Source organism: Lepus europaeus, chromosome 2, assembly GCF_033115175.1.
Source record: "Lepus europaeus isolate LE1 chromosome 2, mLepTim1.pri, whole genome shotgun sequence".
Classification (NCBI taxonomy): Eukaryota; Metazoa; Chordata; class Mammalia; order Lagomorpha; family Leporidae; genus Lepus; species Lepus europaeus.
In genome coordinates this window covers 92633716-92658099 of record NC_084828.1, presented here as the reverse complement: position 1 = coordinate 92658099, position 24384 = coordinate 92633716, and the positions used below count along the sequence as shown (strand labels likewise).

The 24384-nt window shown below is 51.9% G+C and overlaps 1 protein-coding gene across 1 annotated transcript in view; it reads left to right on the top strand.

Moving 5' to 3' along the window:
- Positions 1–24384, top strand: part of ST6GAL1 (ST6 beta-galactoside alpha-2,6-sialyltransferase 1) — a 123087-nt gene that overhangs the window by 25722 nt on the left and 72981 nt on the right. Inside the window, exon 2 of the mRNA XM_062210307.1 lies at positions 4158–4299. The gene's annotated coding sequence lies outside the window, so the exon portion shown is untranslated. The remainder of the gene's footprint in view (positions 1–4157; positions 4300–24384) is intronic.

The following is a 24384-nucleotide window of genomic DNA, read 5'->3' as shown; positions in this document are numbered from 1 at the left end:
AACTTCTGCATCCGGGACTGGAACCGGTGCCCATATGGGATGCTGGCACTGCAGGTGGTAGGTAGCTTTACCACTATGCTACAGTGCTGGCCTCTGAAGTGCTCTTAATAGCAGTCTAGGATGGTCCCATCCAGTAGCTGCTTTATCCATCCGAAAACCAAGCCACAATTTTTTGTTATCTTTTTTTAACTGGGCTGGTGCTGTAGCTCAGCAGGTTAATCATCCATGTGCTATGTCAGTATCCCATATGGGCGCCAGTTGAAGTCCTGGCTGTTCCACTTCCAATCCAGCAACTTGCTAATGCACTTAGGAAAATGGTGGAAGATGGCACCAAGTACTTGGGCCCCTGCCATCCATATGGGAAACCCTGATGGAGTTCTAGGCTCCTGGCTTTAACCTAGCTCAATCCTGGCTGCTGTGGTCATTTAGGGAGTGAATCAGCGAATGGAAGATCTCCCTCTCTGACTCTCCCTCTCTCTGTGTCACTGTTCCTTTCAAATAAGTAGGTAAATCTTTGTTTATGAAAGACATTAGGGAGAAAAAGTTATTTTTATTTATTTGAAAGGCGAAGTGGCAGAGAGAGAGAGAGAGCGAGCACATAATACCAACATCTTCCATTCACTGGTTCACTCCCCAAATGCCCACAAGAGCTGGGGTTGGGGGCCAGGCTGAAGCCCAGATCCTGGAACTCCATCCATGTCTCCCATGTGGGTGGCAGGGAGCCAAGTGTTTGAGCCACTATCTGTTGCCTCCAAAGTACATCAGCAGGACACCGGATTGGAAGCAGAGCTGGAACTTGATCCCTGGCACTCCCATGTGGGAAGCGGCTCTCCCGAGCAGCTGCTTAACCAGCTGTGCCACAAACCTTCCCCCACACACCCTTTTCTTTTTTTAAGAAGGCTTTTGAGCAGCCCCAGGGCCATGAACTGGATCCTAGGAGAGCCCCTCTGTCTTATTCATAACCCGCTTAGACGTCGCTAGCCAGCTGGGACCCAGAGTTGGTTTGAAACCAAGCTCTCATCCAAGATGAAGAAACCACGGTCCATCTTAGTCTTTTCCGACCTGGCCTCTTGGCTGGTTTATTGGCAGCTCCTATCCTCAGAGCCAGCCTCTTGGGTGGGGCCTTTAGTTTGCATATATTTGCCTTGTTCAACAGAACTGGAAAGAAATTCTGCCCTCACCCCCCTGATTTCCTAACCCCAGATTGCTGCAGCCACAGGCCTGCAAGAGATTGATTTAGTCAAGGGAACGTGGTTGCAATGAACAGGGATTGACCTAAATTCCACCCACGAGGGGGCTTACTGAAAGGATTCAGGGGATTCGTGCTGGAGTGAGAGTACAGACGAGCCTTGCAGCTGCCAGCGTCATCATCGGGGCTGCGTGGTGCCTGGCTGCCGCTCTCTGGAGGGCAGTTTTCTCCCCTCCCACAGGACGCCTGTGGCCCCATGCCTTGATCTGTGGGTGGCGTTTGCTTGTCAAGGTGTCACCGCCACCCGTGCTCTAGCTCCAGCTGACGCTAGTCTTTTTTTTCCTAGTTGCAGTTTTGAACAAGTGCCAGATTGGTTCAGCACCCTTATTTCTGGATGAATCCTCCTCAAGTCCAAGTTCCACTCTTGTCTGTCAGGGGAGGCTCAGCGGCAGGTGGGGCAGGGCAGGGCAGGGTAGGGTTGGCAAGTGGAGGTCTGCAGGCCATCTTCCAAAGGACCTAAGAAGCATGACCGGAGTCCCACGTTTCCTCTCAAGTCTGCGAGTTGCTGTGGCTAGAGTGTAGGGTACATGGGGCGGCAGGCCACAGAGGCTGCTCTGCTAGGAAGGGCATGTGGCTTGGGTCCCTCTCCAAGGCCTTTTCCGGGTCTCGTGGCCACAGACACCCTGTAGTGTGTAGACAGAGCACTTGGTGAAGTATCCACCTCTCACGGAAGGTCTGGCTGGAGTAAGAGCAGGGAGACCAGAGGCTGGCTGGGCAGGGGTGGAGCAGGGGTCTTTCCTCCTGTTGAGGAGGTGAGCCAGCAGCCTGGTGGTTCCCCACCACCACCGCAGAAGCCCTTTGCCTCTGTTCCCAAGGGAGGCTCCCCGCTGGCAGCCCTCCCTGGCCGCTGGCTCCACTGTTTGTGTGCTGTGATCACCTCCCTGCCTGCTCTCTTTTGCCCGCGGGGCTGTTGGCTCCCGGTGTTTTGTCGGCATTAATTATAGACAGCAGCAAAGTGCACAAGACCTTGAGGCAACGGTTTTTTTTTTTCCTCCCTGGCTCACCTGATGCCTTTGTTGTTTGCCCTGTTTGGCCCGGATCTCTGTGAAGCCTTGACATTTGCACCCCCTCAGATGGCTTACGTCAGCTGAGGTTTAGCTGATGTGAGCTCCTCTCTACATCTGTCCTCTCAAGCGATGGCTCCCGTCGTCTCTAAGGTCTCTGTCCCCTGGATACTGTCCCGGTGTGTCCACCCCTCCCTCCCACCCTCCCTCAGTGGGTTGCTGAATTGTCTCCTGGGGACCAACTCTTACTCTAGACCTCCTTCCCCTGGTCCTTATTAGGGGCGCTCATTGCAGCATCACGGATCTGTTCTTAGACTTCCCTTGAGCTGAGTGTGAGTGAGAAAGATGAAGTCAGCCTCCTGGAACTCCACGTTCATTTCCACTAGGGATGATGGTTGGTGAGCGAGGACACAGACAGAAGAGGAGTGCTGGAGGAATCCGTGCACCTTGTCCTTACTGCGAGGGGTTTTGAGGGTATGGTAGTCCTGGAGGTAGCACGCCAGGACTGGTCAAAACCTGAGGCACAGGGAAACTCTTTGACCCAGAAAAGCTGATTTCCAAGACTGTGTCTTAAGGAAGTGGTCTTAACTGCACTTTTTGCTGCTATATTGCTCGTGGCTTTAGGGGCTGGAAATCCAAGGTTGTGCATTCTCTTGGCTTTGCCTCTGGCTAGGGCCTTCTGGCTATGTAACAGCATGGGGACTGGTACCACGGTGGAAGTATGTGAGAGAGGGAGATAGCAGCTGGGGACAAGAGGCCAGGCTCGCTCTTTTTCTATCCGTTCATTCTCATGGGAACTAACCAGCATCCAGCAACAACGACATTAATCCTTTCCAAGGCAACACCTGCAAAGACCTCGTCATCTTCCTCTAGGCTGCACTTCTTAGAGGCCCCACCGTCTCTACGGCAGCACACTGGGGACCAAGTTCTGGCATGTGAAACACTGGGGGGTCTAGACTCAAACCACTGCAGAAGCAGTCATGAACTTCCCTGAAGATTTAGTTTAAATACTGTTTGTTAATAACAAACAAAAAATTAACATGATGCAAGTGTCCAGCTTTTGGGAGTTGGGTGCACCATTTGTTTGCTATGGCTGTGTAGGGTACGGGAGATCCACAAGTGTATGCATGTTATGAAGATGTTAAAATGATGGTGCAGAAAAGGACTTAATGACATGGCACCAGACCCTGCTTGGCTGGATCACATCTGCATACAAAAAAATCTGTATAACCACAACACTAAAAGCAGAACAAAGTCAAAAAACAGCAAGAGTTTGTTATCTGGGTGGAGAACCAATGGGTAACTTTCCCCCTTCTTTTCACTTAATTTTATTCTGAAATTTGTAGATTGGACATAAATTTCCTGGGCACAAGGAAAAACAACAATTACCTTAAAACCAAATGCTCTCCACCCAGCTAGCTATAATAATACATGGGTTGAACGTGTTGGCTTCCAAAACGATTTAGAAATTGCACTCACATCTGGAAGAGCAGAAAGGACGTATTATATAGATCAAAGGGAGGCTGGGAGCAGGTCTGAGATCTTTGTGGAGCGCGAGCCTTATCTGAACACAGGACGTGGGCTGCTCTGTAGCTTTCTTCCCCTTGCTTTTTTTACCACCAGTAGTGAGCAGCACCAGGATTTAACGACTGTAGGAGTTTGTTTTGCTTCATCTGCAACTCGCTCTGAAACTGGGCACCCCAGAGAGGGTGGGTTCAGGTGAACAGATGGCCAGCTTGGGCCCCAGGAAGGAGCCTGGCTCCTTGGGAGGAGGAGTGGGCAGTGGTTTGGAAAGGGGTTGTGAAGTGGCGGGAGTCACCAGGGCTCGGCAGGGGGAGGAGCGAGGGTGCCCGCGGTGCTTCTGGTGCTCAGCCTGCAACTTTGCTTTGTTTGTCTCCCTGCAGGCAGGGGTAGAGCCAATTGTGCAGAGCTCTGCAGCAAGCAGCCTAGAGAGAAGCAGTGGATGTCATGGAGCCCAGCTGAAACGAAGTGGTCCCTGGGAGCCTGACCTAAGCCCTGGTGCCAGCCCTCCATCCCAGCACTGAGGTAAGAGCCCTTGGACGCCAGCTCAGGCAAAGAGAGGACCATGAGGACTATCGGGCGGGGGGCAGTCTTTTCCCACTTCTAGAGCTCACGAAAGAAGAAGCAGTTGTTTCTGGATCCGTCAAACCACCTGCTTTGACCTCAGCCCGCTGGAAGGCAAGGTCATTCTGTGGCCAAAGATTTGTCAGAGCAGGTTTTTTGGGAATCTTGATACGGAATTGTATTTTCTCAGTTGCTGGTGAAATTTGAACTCCAAGGGAATGAATTTATCACCCAGGTAAGACTGCACCAGATTCAGGTGAATGCTTAACTTCAGTGCACCTGCTGTGTTCTGTCAGGGAAATTAAACTCCTAGGAAACACACGTTCTCCAACTCAAGTAGGGCAGAGGGATAGAAATTAGGCAGGAAGGTTATTGCAAAACATTAAAAATGAGTTTTATTACCTGGGTGTGTTCCGATTATAAAGGTAAAACGTACTCCTAGGATTTTTTTTTTTTTGGACAGGCAGAGTGGATAGTGAGAAAGAGAGACAGAGAGAAAGGTCTTCCTTTTGCCGTTGGTTCACCCTCCAATGGCCGCCGCGGCCGGTGCTCTGCGGCCGGCGCACCGTGCTGAAGGCAGGAGCTAGGTGCTTCTCCTGGTCTCCCATGCGGGTGCAGGGCCCAAGCACTTGGGCCATCCTCCACTGCACTCCTGGGCCATAGCAGAGAGCTGGCCTGGAAGAGAGGCAACTGGGACAGAATCCGGTGCCCCAACCGGGACTAGAACCTGGTGTGCTGGCGCCGCAGGGTGGAGGATTAGCCTGTTGAGCCACGGCGCCGGCCTAGGATTTTTTGGAAGAATATTGATGTGGAAGCAAAGAAAACATGTCTGAAATCCTACCCATATTGGCAACCCTTCAGCTCCTTTTCTCTTAAGGTTACTCTTTAATCTGCCACACGATGCTGATTCCCCCTGCATGGCAGCACAGAGGTGGGGCAGAAAGAACACTGAGCTAGGAGCCAGGAGAAGTTACTCCAGCGTGGAAGCTCTCGAGCGCTGGATGTTCAATATCCAAGAATTTTGCAAATTGCTTGTTGAAAATTGTTTCAAAACTGCTGGTGGCTTGCCATGGAGCGCGGTGGGAAAATGCATGCCGCCGAAGTGGGCGAATGCTTGAAATTGGGTTTTGTGTTGTAGAGATTCAGATGATGCCAATACATCTCTGGGTGCAGTGTCTACACTTTACCGCACCCGGCGTGAGGCCTGCGGGCAAGCCATGTCACCTGTGCACTGTTGGCTCTTCATCTGCTCCATCAGTGTGACTTGTCTGAATAGATGAGAGCGAGATTTCTGTCCTGATTATCTCCTGAGACAGCTGCCAGGGTCCCCTAAGATGGTGACAATGAAAATGCCTTGCATTGATGGAGACAAGCCTGTGGCTGTCTGACTGACACCCTTTCATGAAGGCAGCTGAAAACCTCCATTTACTGACCGACATCTGGGGCGTGTTTCCTTCCTGGACAAGTCAAGCAGTCGGTCAGAGAAGTGTAAAAGGGAAGCCTCAGCAAGACTGAATGTGAGAGCCAGGACTGAAATCAGAGCTTTTGACTCATAATCTCCAGGAGGGGGGTGGGGGGTGGGGGGGCGATGAACTTCCTGCCAAATGTGAAATTTCAACAAAAGCCTCTTTCTTCCAGTCCCTGCTGTTGCCGCAGATTAGAGCTAATTAAATTAGCAGAATGGAGCCCCAGCCTCTGATTTCCTAGTTCCCTTTCCAAGCGGCCTTCCTAAATCCTGGAGGAGGGGTGGAGAGGGGTGGGGGCCTCGGGTGAGTGCCAGTTTCTCTTTGAAGACTTGTAAGCTTACAAAGTTAAAGGGGAGGGACAGAATTCCAAGGCTATCTGGTCCCCCACCCTCATGTAAAAGTCACAGAGCTGGTGACTGTCAACAAACACCAACAAACACCCGAGGTGAAGATATGTGCTCCTGGGGAGGACCAAGCCCCTGCTGGGGGCTGCACACCGCTCAGGGGGCCGCCTGATCCCTGAGCTCTTTAGTAGTTGGCAAGGTTACCTGGGGCCTCCTCAGGTCGCTTCCTGTACCTGCTGCCCGGGCCCTGCTGCACCTCCCGGCCCCTGTATTTGCTGCTCTGGTCCCAGCGCACTTTATAGGATGCTACTCTGGCTGGGAGGAAGTAAGGCCCCTTCCTCATCAGCAAAACCAGCTAAGGAGACCTTATCCCTGAGGTCAAGGTGGATCATGTCCATGGTCATGGGCAGTGTGTATTATAAAAAAAAGCTATGCATGAATTTCAGGGTTTTTTTGTATCAAAATAATCTTTCATTGCAGTTCCCCCCAGAATCTGGTTGAGGTGCCCTTGGACTTGCTAGGAAGGGAAGGAGAGGAAGGGTGTCAGCTGAGCGCCTTATGGTTGCAGGTGCTGTGTTCTGTGCTCTGCTTCATTTCATTTTTAAACGATCTACACCCATGTCTCAGATAGGGAAACTGGGTCTTAGAGAGCTAAGGAGACTTGCCCAGGAGCTCGCGAACAACAGAAACGTAGGCGAAGCCTGCCCGGGACCTCCAAGGCTTCTCCAAGCTGATGACTGCTCCTTGCAGCAAGTGCTCGCCCACCCAGGAGCTCCGGAAGCTGTGTCAGTAGGAGAGTCCCTCCCCTCGGGGAGCCTCTTTCCATCCCTGAACCTGCAGCCCAAGTGCTCCGAGCTTTACCGAATGCTGCGCCGCCCTTCCTCTCACATCCCCAGGGCTCCTCCTTGGAGTGGAAGATAGCGTGGGAGCCAGAGAGCGCCTGTGGAGTCCCACACGCAGAGAGGAGGCGCGATGCCCCTGGGCCCCCGGGCTCCAGGTGGTTACAAGCAGGGGGGCTTCTCAGTCCTGGGCTCCGTTCCCAGGATTTCCTCCGTGGCTGGGGAAGAGATTATTCCTCCGACATGAGGGATGTGCTTTAGTTCCAGGGGTATTTACTGAAAGCCTACTGTGTGCCCAGCCAAACAGCTCGGGCTGCTGGGACAAGAAACTCTGGTCCAGCCTTGTCTCTCGACAGGAGCAAAAGGAGGACTGTGTACGCTGCTCTCTGTCCCATTCATCCTGTGGCCCCCTCACCTCCAGCTTTTCCTTCCAGAATACAAAAGCGAGAAATTGTGTCTCCGTGGTTGTCTGTCCCAGGCTTCTCTGCCGAGTTTCAGGTGCTCAGTCCACAGGTGGCGAACAGAGCGCAGATGGCCTGGGGTGGTGGGCTGAGGGGAGGGGCCGAGCGGCACAAGGAGCGAGGGCAGCCATCACTGTAAGCGCGGGTGGGCGCTCCGGCTCTGGAGCTGGGGCTCACGGGGGCCGGGGTGTAGTGTCATAGGCAATCGCGAATTCCTGTTGGCTGCGGCACCTGTCCAGATTCAGGAGCCGGAAAGGCTCGCTTCCACAGGGCGCTCAGAGGTGCATGCGCACTGGCCGAGTTCCTAGGAAGGCTGTGGCTAGCGCCGTGGGTTGGCCTTCGTGTCCTTCCTCTGAGGAAGTGGAGGGCCAGAAAAGAGAAGGGCCTGGTGTAGGCACCAGTGGAACTGGAACGGATTCTGCCGATGGACTGCTCAGAGGCCGTCACTCTGCGGCTGTGGAGGGAAGGCTGTTCTCATAGCAGGCACAGCTACTTCTGGCCGTGGCCCATCGGCCGCAGTGCCAGTGACCAGCTGGGCTTGGCTGCGGAAGACTTTGGGACGGCGTCTCCGTGCTCCTGACACCTCCTGCTGCTGCCGCCCCTCACCCCGCTCCTGTCATTTCCTTCTCAGAGGTCTTGGTTGGCCTGAGAGCTGTCCCCGGGCCCTCGGCCTGGGGATTTGCCGTTGGCGGAAGCATCACGGTACAGAGAAGAGAGTCCTGGCTCTGATGATGTCTGACCCAGATTCCTCACCTGTGCAGTAGGCTGAATAATGCTTACTTTGAGTGAGGACTGAGAGATACTTAGCAGTGTTTCCCCTAGCAAGTAGATGCTTTTTGAACGGAACTGCTATTATGTCCATGCACTTTTGTTAAGGGCTAGCTGCCAGACAAGCTGCACGCGTTTAAATTGCACAATCTGATGAGTTTTGACATAGCATACACTCCTGAAACTATTGCTAGTCATGGTAACATGATAACCAACATACACACTATTCCTCCCCACCCCCAGGCCGCTTGCTGGGCCATCTCCCTTCCTCCTGCCACTTTCACATCCTGCCTTCCAGCCCCACGCCAACACTACTCTGCTTTCTTTCCCTCTAGATTAGCTGTGTGTGTTCTAGACGTTCATGGAGTGGAATGATGCAGCATGGCTCGCCTTTCACTCACAAGGAGTATTTTGCTGTTCATCCATGGTGCTGTGTGAGTCAATGGGTCGTTCCTTATTGCTGAATGTACTCCATGGTACGGATAAACCATGATTTATTTGCCCATTTGACTATTGATAAGAAATTTGGATAGTTTCCAAGTTTGGACTATTAAAAGAAAGCCACTATAAGCATTTGTGAATTATATTTTTTGTTGGGCAATACGCATTCATTTCTTTAGGATCAGTTTCTAAGAGTACAATGGTTGGGTTTTATGGTTGTTGTATGTTTAACTTTTTATGAAGCTGCCAAACTGTTTTCTAAGCTTTTGTACCATTCTACATTGCTGCTGGCTGTGTTTTAGAGCCCCAGGTGCTCTATTTCTTTGCCAACACGTGGTATGGCCAATCTGCTAAATTTTAGCCATTTTAATAGATATGTTGTGATGTCTCATCATGGTTTTATTTGCATTTTCTAAAATACTAATGCTAACAAGCCTCTTTTCATGTACTTATTTGCCATCTGCCTATCCTTTGGTGAAATGTCTGTTCAGATCTTTGGTTCATTAAAAAAAATTGTCTTCTTCATTTGGAAGAATTCCTTATATACTCTACAGACATTCCTTTATTGAAAATGCTTTGCAAATATTTTCTCTAATTCTGTGGCTTGCACATGGCAGGAGACAGAAACAAACTAATAGCTACAATAAGGGCGTGCACTGAAGTGTAGAGGAAGAGCAGTAATCTTTGGATGGGAAGTCAGGGAAGCTGCCTGAAAGAGAGGTATGTAAATTGGGTCTTACAGGAGATGAAAACTTAGGTGAGGGAAGGGCAGCTTAGGTAGAGGCGTGCATGTAGAAAGGCGTAGAGATGTGAAATGTCCTGGCAGAATCAAACCGAGTAATTTGACCTGGTTGGAGCCCTCGAATTTTTGGAGCAGAAGGGTGAGGCCTGTAATCCCAGCTCTGCTATTTGTTGGCTGTGTACCTTTTTTTTCATTAAAAAAAGAACATTCATTTTATTGTGAAATAATTATCAGGGAGGTCTGGTACCTCCTTCACTCAATTTCCTGCATCAGTTTCATCTTGCATACTCACAGTACACCCGAAGCAAAACCAGGGCTCTGAGGGTGGCATAATGTGACTGTGTGTATGTGTCATTTCTCCTGTGTCTAGATGCATGTCACCGTGGTATAATCAAGGTGCATAACTGTTGCATCTCCACAGAGATCTCCCTCGAGCTGTCCTCCACCGTCATGCTGGCTGCCTTCCCCTGTTCTGCATTTCTACAATTTCACCATTTTGAGAAGATACAGTTAATAAAATCGTAAAATAGGCAGCCTTGTGAGATTGGCATTTTTCCATTCATCATAGTGTCCTTGAGGTCCACAGAGCATCAAGGTGACTAAGTGTGTTCACCGTTTGCTCTTTCCTGTTTTTGAGTAATTTTCCATGGTTTGAATGTACCATAACTTTTACCTGTTGAAGTACCCCCCCCCCCCCCCCCCAATCTGAGAAGCAGAAAGCAACACAGAGAGAGGGAGGAAGAGAGAGAAAGAAAGAGAGAGGATGCTTCCATCTACTGGTCTACTCCCTAAATGCCTGCAATGGCTGAGACTGGGCTGGGACAAAGCTGGGAGCCAGGGATTCAATCCTGGCCTCCCACATGTGTGGCAGGGAGCTAGTGGCTAGAACCACCATCTGTGCCTCCCGTGGTCTACTTAGCAGGAAACGGGAGTCAGGAGCCAGAACCTAGGCACTTTGTGTTAAGACACAGATGTCTTAACCACTAGGCCAAGTGCCTGCCCCCGAAGGATATGTCGATCATTTTGGTGATTGCAAGTGAAGTTGCTATGAACAATTGTGTGCAGCTTTTTCTGTGGACCTAAGTTTTTCTTTTTCTGGGATACAAGCCCAGGAGATCAATTGCTGGGTTGTACAGTTCAGTTTTTAAGAAGCCACCACAGTCTTTCGTAGAGTGGCGATACCATTCTCCATCTCCAGCAGCAGACTCACCTACTTCCTCCACATCCTTGCAGCTTTGGCATTGCCGCTGTTTCTAACTTTAGTTGCTCCAATAAGTGTACAAGAATTCCTCATCTCGCTCGCAGTGTGCATTTCCCTAATGGCTGGTCGCGTGTCTCTCTCTCTCTCTCTCTGTGCCCCATGAATGGCTGTCTGAATATGGACCCCCGCCCTGCACTCCCCAGCCTTGGGAAGCAGGACCGCGTGCTGACAGTTCTTCTCCCGCTGTTTTCAGGGCTGCCCTAGAAGCGTGACTTCCTTGTCCTTTGATCCAGCTCTCCAGGCTCAGGCAAGCCTCCCTCATTGTCCTGGCGGCCCCTGGAAAGTGACATTTTATAGAGCTGTGTATTTTTCCAGGGAGGATGGATTTTTTTTCACAGATGAGCAAATAACCTGTAATTGATGAATTTTTACTGCACTCTCCACCCTGTTCCTCCCTGGAGCCTGTGTGCCAATGTCTGCGGTTGAAGTGGAGAAACCTCTGGCCCAGGAAGACTGATTGGAGCACTGACAGCCCCAGGGTGGCTGCCATGGCCTCTGGCTCCCAGCGCTGCACTTCCTGCTCTTTCGGCTTGCAGATCGAAAGGAAGCTTCAATGCACTGGGAAGAGTAACAGGTGTTCCTGGTAACAAGGAGACAAGTTCATGGAAAATGGAATTGGAAAGTTTATTTTGGTGCAAGATTTTTGAAATCTATACATAGTTTTTTTTTTTTTTTTTATAATATCTATTTTCCATGAACATTTAAAAAATGCTTTATTTGTTTGGAAGGCAGAATGTTGGCGGGGGGAGAGAGAGAGAAAGGATCTTCCATCTGCTGGTTCACTAGCCAGATGGCCACAATGAAACCAGCAGCCCAGAGCACCATCTGGGTCTCCCACATGGGTGACAGGTTCCCAAGCACTTGGGCCATCCTCACTCCTTCCCAGGCACATCAGCAGGGAGCTGAATCAGAAGCAGAGCAGCCAGGACCCAAACCAGCACTCGGATATGAGATGCCAGCATTGCGATTAGTGGCTTAACCCACTGCACCACAATGCCTGCCCCTCCACAAACCTCGTGAAGACCTTCATGTATTGCAATGCTTGTACACCAGGAATTAAGTGTTATACATATATGTGAATTCACTTAATCCCCATGTGAATCCTGAGTCATGTACTATTTATATGTCCATTCTATAACTGAAGGAACAGGCACAGAGTTCTTATAGCTGATAAGTTAGAATTTGAACCTAGGCAGGATGACACCCAGGTCTGTCTTAGTCATTATGTTATACCTGGATACACCCTGTAGTAATCAGCTTTTCCTTGCTTTAACTAAGATACCCAAGAGGAGCTTCTTGGGAGGGAAATGGCTTATTTTGGCTTACAGTTTGGAAGTCATGGGTCAAGGTTGGGTGGCCCCATTAGACTGGGGGCTGACGGGTCTGGCCTTGATGGAACAGGTGTGGAGGAATGCTGATGTGGTGAGCCAGGAAGAAGAAAGGACTGGTAGGCCAAACTTGGCTTCAACAACCAGCACTCTCCTTTGGAGGGCATTCCCCAGTGACCTAAACACCTTCGACCAGGTCACCTCCCAGACACTACAATTAGGTCAAGTCTCCACCCTCAGCACTAGGACTTCAGAGGTGAGACATCTGTATGACTTTGGGGAGCACAGTTCTGTTTAATGCATAGCACCCCCAGTGTGCACTAGGGCGGACAGAGGCTTGTGACTTGTTAAAGAGCCTCGGGATCTCCCCTTAGGAGCCCGGGGGAGGAGCAGGAGGCTCTGCCGTGAGCATCTCTGGGGCAGGAGCCGTCTGGGATGCTGAGATGGGAAATGGCGTCAGTGGGAAGTGAATGTGTTTCTTGGAGACCTGCAGTAGGCTGGGCTGCCCCGGGGTGGGGGACTCAGCCTCTGAAACACAGTTGTGAAGACCCGAGTCTGTTTCCTGAGCCTGCTGTGGGGAGAGGCTGCAGGAGGAGGAGGGCATGGGGTCCGCGACGTCAGGCACAACAGGACTGCACTGGCCTTCAGACCTGGACCGGCACTGTGCTTCCTACCCTTCCACTCGCCGCCCCTTCCCCTGGGGATGATGGAAAGGCGCAAGGGGCTTCTAGCCCTGCAGAGTTCGGTCAGTCCCCTGTAAAGAGGGCAGCAGGAATAACATCCCATGTATAGGCTATCTGAGGACAGGGAGGGATGGTGCAGTGAGGTGCCCTGGGGACCTGGGCTCCCTCTCCTCACTCCATGTCTTCCCTTGGGGACCTTCATCGTGAACACCCAGCGGCAGGGCTGTGCAGCACGGAAAGGAAATAGTGTGCGCGCCTTGGCTCCGTCTAGTCAGCAAAGCGTGTCCATTCACGTATTCGTCTGCTGTTGACGTGAGCACCTGCTGTGTGCTTGCATCCGTAGCAGGCACTGTGAGCGCATGAGCTGACATGGCGTGTAGTCTAGAGAGTGTTCCTTCAACAATAGCCCAGTGGAGTGTGGAGTCGTGCTCTGTGGGGGTGGAGGCTGGAGGATGCCTCCCTAGGAAGTGACTTTGACCTGGATTTGGTTCCTTGGCCGTGAGCAGCTGATACTCAACCGGGAACGTTTCATAGGCTCGGTCCACCATGCAGTCCGTCAAGGCTGTGGACTGACCTGATGCCCGGCCACCCCAGGGCTCCTCCAGACTTTTCTGCGAGGCTGCCCATAACCAGCCATTCAGAGCTCACCCGTCCCTTGCGGACTTGGCTCATTGTTTTTGTTCCTCTTTGTTTTTGAGTGTGCTCATGGCTTGACAGTGTGTTACTCAGCTGAACACAGCGAGCCATTGTGAAAGTTTTATCACCGTGCAGATTTTAAAAAACAACTTTATTGAGGCACACTATTCCATAACATCAGCCCACATTAGGGGTACAAAGTCCACTGCTTTTTAAAATAAGCTTACTGGTAGGTGCAGTTGGTACCATAATCCCCTATGAGAACACTTCCATCGTCAGCTGGATCATCTCTACAGGCAGAAGGCAGGAAACGTACTGTTGTTTTTTACTGGATTTAGTTCCACGCTTCTTGTAGGAGCAGCTCATTAATTAACCCAATTAGTATTTACTGAGAGCCTGCCGGAGCTCACAGCTGTTCTAGGTGCACAAAGGAATACAGAGATAAACAAGTGGCGGTGGCTGCTTCTGCGTGGCTGGTGGGCTTCATCCTGTGGACACACTGCTCCGTGTCACTTATGTGGGTGTATGGGTGCAGGGCAGCCGCAGAGCACTGCAGCGCACGTGTGTCTTCTCTCCCCTCTGACTCTTAACTTACATGGTATTCCCTGAGTTTTTGGCTGAGCAGACAGAACTGTGTTCTCCAACATCTGCAGACAGCTCTAAGCTTTGGCACGCCAGCTTGTAGGATCTTGGAAGAGAGCAGAGTGGGTGTGGTGTTCACAACGCAGAGACTGGACGCGTGGACTCAGGGTGCAGGTGCACCAAGGGAGGAAAAGGGCTTATGCCAAGTGCAGGCAGCTGGCTGGGGCGAAATCCCGGGAATAGCAGCAGGTTAGGTGGCCTGGAACTTAGGGGTGTGTTGCTTGGAGGCTGGGAAGTGGGGTGAGAGGTAGGTTTTGTCTGCAAGGACAGGGAGAAGACTTGGAAGATGCTTTCTTTTTTTTTTTTTTTTTTTTTTGCTCTCTCTCTTTTTTTTTTTTTAAATTTTTGACAGGCAGAGTGGACAGTGAGAGAGAGAGACAGAGAGAAAGGTCTTCCCTTTGCCGTTGGTTCACCCTCCAATGGCCGCCGCGGTAGTGCGCTGCGGCTGGCGCACTGCGCTGTTCCGATGGCAGGAGCCAGGTGCTTCTCCTGGTCTCCCATGGGGTGCAGAGCCCAAGCACTTGGGCCATCCTCCACTGCACTCCCTGGCCACAGCAGAGAGCTGGCCTGGAAGAGGGGCAACGGGGACAGGATCGGTGCCCCGACCGGGACTAGAACCCGGTGTGCCGGCGCCGCAAGGCGGAGGATTAGCCTAGTGAGCCGCGGCGCCGGCCGGAAGATGCTTTCTTAAGTCTTGGAGTTGGGCCTGATTACTCAGAGCTGGACTTGCGAAGATAAATCTTGTATGAGGAGAGAGAGGGAGGCAGGGGTGGGTCAGGAGGTGTTGTGGGGTCTTATTATTAGGAGATGTAGCCCCACTTTGGGCGGGGGCAGCAAGGCAAGGGAAGAAGAAGTGGACGGGAGAGACAATTCTGCCGAATGGGGAAGCAAGTCTGCCTGCAGCTTCTTTTTCCGGAGCCCATGCCTGTCCTGTCCATGTGCTGCGTTTCGGTCCTTCAGACCCAGCCTGGCCACAGCCGCGCTTAGCAGCTTCCCCGCAGCGTTTTTCCCCTCGCCCCGCAGTCTTTCCTGTGCTACCCACTTCTCTTTATCCCACTCTTCCTGCCCAGGAGGAGGGGTGGAGCCAGAAATAAGCAGAACCCTGTCCCAGGGAGGAGCAGCTCCCACGGAGGCCACGGTGCAGAGGTCTCCAGGGAGGGTGGCTGGCCACGATGGTGCAGAGGTGAGTGAGGCCGGGCGCTGGAGGAGGGCTGGGGCCAGCCGGGTGCTACTCTCCAGGGCTGCTCCTGGTCTCTCATAAGCCTGAGAGTGAGTGCCTCCCTTGCCTTGTCCTCATCCTGGCTCTGGGGAGGATACTGGTGGCCTCGGAGAAGGCATTAGATTGTGCAGGTTCAGCAGCAGGAGTACCACTGTTTCCCAGAACAAAGCTGAACACCGGAAGCTGCATGGGTGGCCCCCTCCGCCACCACCACCCTGTCTCCCTTCTGCCCGCCCCAGGACAGCCCCTCAAGGTCGCTGTGGACTCATGGGGTCCTGGAGCACAGTTTGAAGACCACAGATGAAATACAGCTCCCTGCCCCCACCATGGTGGCCCTAGGGGACCAAGGCCACAGGGGGGCTGTCACTGTGCAGGTCTTTGCTTTCCTTTGATTTATGGTCTTCAATTGCTCTGTGCCCCATTTATCAACCCACCTCTGAACTGTTCACCCCTCTCCCCATAAGAATCGGGACTGAGAGCTGATGTCTAGGAGTTGATGAACATCGAGGTCCATTCCTTGGAAGTTATGTACTGACTGCTGCTACCGCCAAGCATTGAGTTTGGGGTTTTTACATATGCTGTTTTCCTCATTTCTCTTAAGAACCATTCAAAGTATGTGTTCTTATCCCATTTTCCTGATGAAGAAACTGAGGCGCAGAGAGACCAAATGGCTTGCTTGCATTTGCACAGTGAGTGGCTGCAGCTGCTGGGACCAGAGCCTGAGCCCCACGCCACGCCACGCCACGCCAAGCCACTCCACGCTATACACCACACCACACCACACCACACCACACCACACCACACCACACCACAGCGTGTGGTTCTACAGCCTTCCAGCTCTGCCCAGGCCCTTCCTGGGGCCACTGTCCTGATGCTGATACGGTGTGAACAAAGGAGACAAAATGCTGGCCAGGCGGACCCTGCCTGCCCTCAGCTTGTGAGCGCAGCTGGACCTGTCCCCGGGGTCTCTGGGCAGCTGCCCTGTTCTCTGGCTGTCGCTGAGATGATGTCCGTGGCCCAGTTCACAGCTCCGACATTCAGCCCCGTGGACTTCCTCGTCTCTGCCCTGGGCGGCAGAAGCATTCCCCAGAAACACGGTGAACGCCCGTTGCCAGATGCAGGGTTCCTCTGGCGGCGGGCGGGTGTGGCCATTCCCCCAGCCCCAACCGGTCCCCTCCTCCCCAGCGCGTGGGTTCCTTTGACTCTTGTCCCCAGCAGAACTCTGATTCACTTCCACCGTGTAGCCTTGAGCGAGGTGAGTTATCTTGGCTGCTTCTGCCCAGAGAGCTCCGGGGAGAATTTGGAGCCGATGTTTTCCCTTGTCATGTTAGACTGTTTGCCAGAGTTTGCGGAAAAAGACCTGTATTATTAATGCCCCTGCTGGGAACAGCTGCGCCCTGCCAGGTTGTCATGTGAGACCTCTAAAAGCTGCTCCAAGGCCCGCAGCTCTCCCTGGCCCGCTCGGTCAGCTGGGAAATGTGATCCTGCGGAAATGGCAAGCAGCCCACGAGGGCCTGGTCAGAGCCTCAGGTGGGGGACGCGGCGGCCCAGGGAGCATCTTGGCAGGGCTGGTTCCACCCGGTGCCTCAGTGGGGCCGGCTAAAGGCCCCCTGCCCCGTAAGATGAAAACGAGGATATTTGTAATCAGTTTAGGAGCGTTTAGACAGTCACCGTTCCTGGTAGCGTGCTCACCACTTGAAATAAATTAATTTGAATCCTCGGGACAAGCGTTTGCCATGATCTGCATTTATAGGATGAGAAAACAGTCCCAGGGAGGTTAAGTCATGCAGGTCAAAAAGGTGTAGGTGGGATTTGAACCGAGCTCTTTCTGGCCATTGTGAGCCTCTGGGCAGAACGGAACATTGCTCTGACTCACCTTCAGTTTGCCACTGCAGAAGTCCCAGCTCCTCAGTCTGTCATCTTTATTTCTCCTCGGGCCTGCGTGTTCCAAGTGTTCCAGAGTGGCCTTGAAGAGTTCAGTATCAGCTGGGTTAGGGTACGTGGGGTGGCTGGGGGTGGGGGTGGGGGGCTGCAGGTCCAGCTTGGAGCCCGCGAAGGTGATGTCTGGCACAGCGTCCTCTAGCCACCAAATTGGCCCCTCTTCACCTCTTCATGGCCGGTCGAAGCTCCCCATGGAATTTCGAAAAAAGCAATCTAATAGGAGAGGGCTTCAAAAAGTTCACAGGAAAGTAGAATTGGAAGATAAGTTTATTTTGTACAAAGGTTTCTGAGGTCCATGCACATTTTTTCATTCTGTGCATTCTCTGTCAACTTTTGGAAGCCCTTGCGTCATGTCCTTTGCTTGTTCCCAGTTTCTTGTAGGATCCAGTGGGAACAGAAACACTTACGCCTGGAGCCGTTACCCCGATGGAGGCCATTTTCCGTCACGGCAGCCCCCCAGGGTCTGGACACCACCCCTGAGCAGAGTGCAGAGTGTCCGGCTGTCTTGACCAAGCCTTGGCGCTGCCTGGTGAACTCCTGTTCATCCTCAGAGTCCGACTTTTCTGAGGTAGCAGCATCCCAGCCCCTGCTTTGCAATGACTGCGTGGCTTCTGCCCACTCATTTGTGGTTCTTCTCTTCCCTTAGAGCCCCCGTTGATCACCTGTACTTGGGTTTGTGTGAACAAATGAATGAGCACTGCTAAGTAAAACCAACTCTATACTAAAGGAGGAGTCCAGGTGGCTCCACTCTGAAACACCAGGTCAGGGGACTTCAGAGATAGGAGAGGTCATGGGGTAAAGGCGGGGAGCTATGGTGCTAGTGATGAACTGATAGCATTATTGCCTAGGACCCCCTCCCCCCGCCCCAGCGGATTGGGGGAGTGGAACAGTGGGAGGTCTTATGGGAGGGGGTGTGGAAGCACAAGTCTTCCCTTTCCCCAGGCCAGATGCCCAAAACTGTGTGGCTGGAGGACACAGGAGAGGGGCTCAGTTGTACAGGGCTGGGTGCCGACCTGGAACAGGACTGGGGAGTCAGGATGGTGCCATGGGGAAGGGGGCAGGGTGTACAGCCGAGGAGTAGAAGCAGAGGCAGGGGAAGGTCCAAGGTCAACGGCAGGGTCCAGGGGCATCTTGCTGGCAGGAGCTCCTGCCTGGTGCCAGCTCCTGAGGGCGTGATGCGAGCCACATCCAAGCCTGAGTTTGGATCCAGAAACTTGCCAGTTTGCTTTGTGCTGCCGGGCCTCCTGTCTGTTTGATTCCCCCTTCCTGTGCTGCTAAGGCTATGAGAAGTCGTTGGGGTTAGGCACCTAGCACTTTGGAGATGGTCTCATCTCAGTTTAAATCCTGGTCTTAGGCACTTTAATTGCTAATTGTGTGGCACTGGGAAAAATAATAGAGATGCTATTTTCCTAAGGTCATTAGAATCGGTGATGAAAATGATTCTGTGCAGGGCTTTCTATGTAGCAGGCCTTGTGCTCAGGGGTTTCTGACTGTTGAATCATTTATTCCTCTTGAATATAGTGTAAGCATGTAGGGACTATAGAACTGTTGTAGAAAAGTTGAATTCAAATCCACGCACGATTGTTTCAAAATACACACTGCCCGGGAAGTTTTGGGAGACCCCTCTGTAGATGCTGTCATCATTTTGAAGGCACAGACATGTTCCTGAGGTTCAGAGAAGCTAAGTAGCCTGAGGTCACAAGGCAAATAAATGATGGAGTTGTGTCACGGAGCTGTGCGTGTCACACCTGAGTTACTATGCCAACACTCTCCAGTTTGCCCGATCCCGACTTGTGTAGGACTCTTGTTAAAAGAACAATTCCCATGTTCTTGCTCATATGATGACTCAGCCTGGCTGGGGAGGGGCCTGGGAGAGCAGCAGTGGGTGTAACAGGCACCCGAGGTGGTATTAAGGGCCTGGCAAGTATAGGGAACACTGTTGTGTTTTGTTTTGCTGCCTGTAGGGTGTGGCTCGTGGTTGGCACTCTGAATGTTAGCTGTTCCTGCTTTGGCATGGGAGAACCAAAAGGCTATCTTATTGTGAAAGGACAGCCAGCTTCTAAAAGCGCTATGGTTCTAGAACTAGATCTCAAAGACAGAAGTCAAGGGGAAGTAGGTTCTGTGTCTGCCAACCTAGGGTATATCCTAAAACTCTGGTCTCAGAGCTGTCTCTAGTTGGCATGAACTGCCTTCAAAAGTCCCTGCTACTTGAGATCAAGCAGTTGGTGCCAACATGCATTGGGGGTGGTTGAGGTAACTTCTCCAAGAACCTGAGGATCCGTCTGTGTGTGCTGTAGTGCAAACACGATGTGGTAGGCATTTTTGCAAACAGGGGGACTTCCTGTGTCATGGAGGAAGGGGAGAGGGACAGCTAAGCCAGGGAAAGAAGGAACCCACCTCTGGGAAGGACAGAAAAAGGAGATGTTAAAAGAAAAACTTCAGACAGAATTAGTGTAACAGAGTTTATTTGAGCAAAGAGCAATTCATGAATCCGGTACCAATCAGAAGCAGAAGAGGTGCAGAGAGCACCGTGGCAGCCACGTGGGCACAGAGCTTTTATACACGAATGCAGAAGAAAGACAATGAGTTTGATTGGCTAGAGTGGAAAGGCCCCAGGTAGAGGTTAGTTGTTGGCTTCTGATTAGGAACGTCTCTAGTTTTGTTTGCTGCTCGTGTTGAGTTGGATTTTGATTTGCTTCCACAGAGCCCTCATTGTAGAAACCACCTCTGGCTAATGGCCTCCTTCTTACTTGCCTTAGCAGAGAGATGGCTGAGACTGACGTGAGCAGGTCCCTCAGGGCCATCACTCCCTGCCCTGTTCCCTGGGGGCCTGCTCTGAAGTCTCCTGTAGACTCCTCACCATGCCACCGGCTCACTAACGCACTTCATCCTCCTTGGGGACTGATGGTTGCCAGGTGCCTTTCTATCCCTCATTTACATCTCAAGGATTCTGTCCCATCAGAGCCTGGAGAAAACTCAGCCTTGTTCATTGACCTTCTGTGTCCAACCTCAGCCTTGATGACAAAACCCAGCCAAAGTGATTTTCTTTAAAAAACTTTTTTTCCTTCAGGGTTGGCATCTGTCACTTATTTGTTTTAAAAGTTGCATTTGTTTGAAAGGCAGAGAGACAGAGCTTTTCCATCTGCTGGTTCATTTCCCAAATGCCTGCAACAGCTGGGGCGGAGCCAGGCTGAAGCCAGGAGCCAGGAACTCCATTCAAGTCTCCACATGATTGGCAGGGACCCAACCACTTGAGCCATCACCTGCTGCCTCCCAGGGTGTGCATTAGCAGGAAACTTGAATTGGATGCAGAGCCAGGACTCCAACCCAGGCCCTTTGATAGCAAATGTGGGCATCCCCAAGCCATGTCTTAACCACTGCACCAGATGCCTCCCCCTCTTCTAACCTAGGTCTGTATGGCCCAGCAACTGGGATTAACTATACTTGTATCATTTTGCTTAATTGGCATAACAGGAAGTCCTGCTTCTGGTGAGGAGGAAACTTATTGATCACCCTGGGTGATGATAGCGATGCTATCTACAGATCATATCAGAGGGATGACAGCCCTTACATTCACACTCAGAGTCATCCCTAACCTTTGGAAATGCAGATAACCATGACCTTCCTCAAGTTATCTCTTGGTGACGGCTGCAGAGACTGACTGCTGATTGCCCGGTGAGGCTTCATTCATGGTAAGAATGGTGACAGGCTGTGGGGAGCGTGTGTCTGCAAGGCACTGTGGCTTGGAGGCAGGCATGTTGAGATCCAGGAAGCTGACTGCTGCTGAGGAGTGAAGTTGGGCAGCTGAGGTGACAGGGGGAGAGCATACGCTGCTCACCATTTAACCAGCCTGGGACCGAAGGGTCCCGAGTGCCTCAGTATCTCTGTGTTATGCTCCAGGAGATTGCGTCTTCTGGTGTAGAGATTTGATGTGTTAGGAAAATGAAAATCCTGCAAGAAAGGCAGGAGAACTTGAGGGCTTTTCCAATTCCAGTTTTATTTTTGGTAGCTGTGTACTGATCTTGCTGTTTTGGTTCTCTTCATTCTTGCACTCATGTTAAGACGGAAGTTCCTCCACCCTGGTTCCCTTTTTAATGGGCTGTTTGCCACATTTCCTTCCAGCAGTGCGTTGGCTTCCTACCGAAGCCTGGCACTCTCAGACACGAGCCGTTCTGTCTTCCGTCCCCTCCCTGACCACTCGTGATGTCCCCCATGGATGGCGTCTCTGCCAAAACCCTGCTCACATCTCCTCTCCTTCTCGAAGCTTCTGATGACTGCCAGCTGTTGCACAGATAGTCCCGGTCTTCATTCCTAATGCCAGTCCCCATCGATCGTCGTGTACAGTATGCTCACTAATGCATAACTCGCTCTTTCACGGTGGTGGTCTTAATTCCATTTATTCTACTATTCTGTCTTCTGTCTCGGGGGTGCTGAGTTTGCCTCTCAGAACTCCTTGAGGCTGGGCACTGTAGTTGATAGAGAGGTAGTGGTTGTTGTATTCTAATTTCACACAGTGTCTAGTATATAATAGGTTGCCCATAAAGTTGTTTTCTCGTTCTTTCAACAGATGTTTATTGTTTACTGGATGCTTACTGTGGTCTGGGCACTGGACATAAAGGTGGCAGGGATGTGGAACTCATTATTGCTTGGCTCTTTAAATGTTTACAGTTTTTTAAAAAATTTTATTTATGTATTTGACAGGTAAAGTTATATACAGTGAGAGGGAGAGACAGAGAGAAAGGTCTTCCATCTGCTGGTTCACTCCCCAAGTCGCCACAACAGCTGGAGCTGGGCCAATCTGAAACAAGGAGCCAGGAGTCTCCTCTGGGTCCCCCACATGGGTGCAGAGGCCCAAGGACTTGGGCCATCTTCTACTGCTTTCCCAGGCCATCAGCAGAGAGCTGGACCTGAAGAGGAACAGCCGGGACCAGAACTGGTGCCCATATGGATGCCTGTGCTGCAGGCAGAGGATTAACCTACTGTGCCACAGCACCAGCCCTCATGCTTACAGTTTTAAGGGAAGACAGATGACAGATATGTAAACAAATTAGAAGAGGTTTTTTTTTTTTTTGAAAGATTCACTCTGTGGGGCCAGCATTGTGGCACAGTGGGTTAAGCCACTAGATCTGCATCCCATATGAGCACTGGTTTGAGTCCTGCCTGTTCTGCTTCCTGCAAATGCACCTGGGAAAGCAGCAGAAGATGGCCCAAGTACTTGGGACCCTGCCACTCATGTGAGACCTGGATGAAGTTCCTGGCTTCTGGCTTCAGCCTGGCCCAGCCCTGGCCATTGAGGCCATTGCAAAAAGTTAGTGAAAAAATGAAATTAAATGATGTTTATTTTGGTGCAAAAGATCGAAGTCTGTGCACAGTTATTATGATGTGCAAGGTAATTTACATAAATTGCCTCATTTTCCCCTCAAAATAGCCTGAACAGCAGACGCTGTCACTCTGTCCACTCTGAGGGTGAGAAAGCAGACAGTCAGGGCAGCTGGATAGCCAGTGCCAGGTCACACAGCTGGGACGTGGCAGAGTTAAGTTTAAACCCAGGAGCCCTGGCTGCAGCATAAAGACCCCGGCAGCTGGGCAGGAACCTCCCCGAGTTGATCCAGACCACCCCAAGTGCGTGCGTGCTAGCGACCTCCACAATTCTGTCTCTAGCCTGCCCTGGCCTTGGTCTCCGGATTCCCTCCCAGGCCCCCCCCCACACACTCTGATAGTCTGATCCACACCCATGATGCCCCTAAGTCGGTTGCTCATCTTCTCCGTCCCAGGTCTGCTCTCCCCTCGGTTCCTGGTTTCCCATGGCAAACAGCAGCATCCTTGCTTTGGCCCCTGAGTCTTCTCCCACTCCCACCTCGTAACCATGCAGCATGGGTGGTTTTCAAAGCACTAAAATCTAAAATACACCCACCGTTCACCACCTCTGCTGAGACCCCCTGCTCCACGCCAGGAGCGTCTGTCACCAGGGTTACTGCTGTGGTCTCTTGGACATCTTGTCCCTGTCCCCGCACAGCAACCTGGGCAATCCTGGGGACATTTAAGTCCCATCAAGTTGTGCCTATGCTCAAACCCCACGGTGGCAGCCATTTTATTCAGCAAAAACTAAGTCCTTGCTGTGTCCTTTGGAGCTCCATTCAGTCTCCCCGACTCCGTTGTCTCCATTCCTCTCCAGCCCTCTCCTTTCTCGCTGGCTCCTGTCTCACACACACAGGGCACTCCTGCCTGGAAGCTTTGCACGGGCCCTCCCGCTTCCTCAGCTATTGTGGAGCTCACTCCTGCAGCACCTTGCATTCTTTGCTCCAATGTCCCCTTGTAGATGCCTCTTCCGACCGCCCCCCCCCCCTTTTTTTTTTGACAGGCAGAGTGGACAGTGAGAGAGAGAGACAGAGAGAAAGGTCTTCCTTTTTGCTGTTGGTTCACCCTCCAATGGCCGCCACGGTAGGCACGCTGCGGCCGGCGCACCGCGCTGATCCAAAGCCAGGAGCCAGGTGCTCCTCCTGGTCTCCCATGGGGTGCAGGGCCCAAGCACTTGGGCCATCCTCCACTGCACTCCAGGGCCACAGCAGAGAGCTGGCCTGGAAGAGGGGCAACCGGGACAAAATCCGGCGCCCCAACCGGTACTAGAACCTGGTGTGCCGGCGCCGCAAGGCAGAGGATTAGCCTATTGAGCCGCGGTGCAGGCCCCAACAGCCCTTTTGAAAAAGGAAACTTGCCGCAGCCCAGCGCTCCCAGTCCCCTGTCCCCCACTCATGTCTTGTGCTCTCTTTTGTTTCCTAGAGGCTTAGCACCTTTTTCTTTTTAAAGATTTATTTATTTGAAATGCAAAGTGACAGGCAGAAATGGGGTGGGAGGGGGAGAGAGAAAGAATATCTTTGCCAGCATGTGTACTCCCCGTATGCCTGCGACTGCCAGGCGTGGTTCCAGTCTGAAGCCAGGAGCCTCAGACTCCATCCAGGTGACCATGTGGGTGCAGGAACCCAGGTACGTGGGCCGTCTTCCACTGCCTTCCCAGATGATGGATCTGAAGCAGATCGTCCTGCACTCCAACCGGTGCTCCCATATGGGATGCCAGCTTGTCTAGCAGGTACTAAATCCACCGCATGACGATGCAGGCCCGCCCAGCATTTTTTAAGATACTAACTGACATAGTCCTTTGGTACATGTATGACTTGTGAGTCTTCCTGTGCTAGATTAGAAAGCTCCAGGAGTGGTTTATCTTCGTCTGGCTTATTCACTGTTGTGTCACTAAGACTTGTGCTGAGCACAGAGAAA